This window comes from Balaenoptera ricei, chromosome 12 (genome assembly GCF_028023285.1).
Source record: "Balaenoptera ricei isolate mBalRic1 chromosome 12, mBalRic1.hap2, whole genome shotgun sequence".
NCBI classification, from domain to species: Eukaryota; Metazoa; Chordata; class Mammalia; order Artiodactyla; family Balaenopteridae; genus Balaenoptera; species Balaenoptera ricei.
The window spans coordinates 83,988,401-83,990,047 of record NC_082650.1 but is presented as its reverse complement, the minus strand read 5'-3'; positions in this window follow the sequence as shown (position 1 = coordinate 83,990,047).

Genomic DNA, 1,647 nt, shown 5'->3' with positions numbered 1-1,647 from the left:
TCATCCCATTTTGCCGGGAGTCCCCTGTCCCAGGAAACCCCAATGTCCTGGGCAAACCAAGAAAGTTGGTCACCCAAAATTTTTCCCGTAAATGTTGTCATTCCCCAGACTTCTGTCCTTAGTTCTCATCTTTTTTTACTTAGTAAGAATTTTTGTCTTTTGCAAAGGTTTCAACTATTTACTACGCATCAGTGGTGACCAATTGTATTTCTCCAGCCATAAGTGCTCTACCAAACCCCAAACACTGTTTCTGAGAAAAGAACATGAGCTCTGCACTGGGATCCTAAAATCCAAACCATGCTAGCTACCAAGTGTGGACCTTGTGTAATTTACTTAAACTCTCCACATCATAGTTTACTAACTTGTGAATGGGGATAATGCTTAATTTAATGGGTTGTTGTGAGGATTAAAACAAAAAAAATTTAAAGGTCTCAGTGCAGTGCTGGTGCAAAGCAACATCAAATAACTTGCAGCTATTTTAATTTATTATTATTGGTCCTATATCCACCAATGATCCAGTGTTTTTCAGCATTTTTTCCACCTCAATTCATCTGAAGGACATAAAAATACTCCAAGCAGTACAATGGCTGACTATGACAAGAATTTTCAGTGGGTAAGAGGGAAAGAGACGTGTCCAGCTTAAATAAAGCACCCCCACGTGATCCTGGCATTCAAGCTCTTGGGAGGTCCGTGTCTCTCCAATTCCCGCCTCCCCGTGCCTTTGTTCTCTCAAGTTCAAAACACTTTGTTACTTATGAATATACACTTAAATAACATAATTCAAAATAAATAATCATTTTATTGTATCCTCCTTACATTCCTCAATATTTCTTTATCCCATTCAGAGAATGAGCTTATTCAGTCACCTAACATCCATTAATTGAATGCACCCCGTTTTTGCTAGAATGGTAGTCTTAGTATTAGATAATAGAACTTAAAACTTAGCTGTAGTCCTTGAAATTCATTGTGCATCAGAATCACCTGGAGGTTGTATTAACACACAGAGTCCCCCAACCAGAGTTTCTGGGGTGGAGCCTGAAGATGTGCATCTCTAACATGTTCCTAGGTGTTGCTGGTCCAGAGGCTATATACTTTGAAAACCACTGTTCTAGTGTATTCAAATGGCATAGCAGTTAACTTAATTTTAACCTCAAGTATACGTTTTCTTTTTCCTTCTCTCCTTCTCATTCTTCTCCACCTCTCTCTCTGTCTTTTGGCTTTTCTTATCTTGAAATCTGATTTCTCTCCCTCACCCTTTGACATTTTAAATGGGTCTTGGGATTCCACTAATTTTCATTTTTTAAATATAATCTTTATTTGCAAATGCAATTTATTAATAGGAATCTAGTATGTGAATTCCATATCATCACTAAGTCTTAACCATATTTACACACATGGAACCTGATACTCAGTTAAGAGCTTCAGAGAAAGTGAAAGTTAGTTATGTTTAAATGCCTTGAATTTCAGCTTTTGTTCTGCCTTCCTGTCTTGATATAAATGTATAAAACGTTTCTTTGAGTAAAAATGGTCACTCCTTTATTTTGTAGACTTGAGCACAAAAAATTTAAGTGACAGTCTCAAAGTCACACAAATAGTTAATGGCAGCTCAAGGAAGAACATTTTCGATTTCTTAGTTTAGTGCATTTC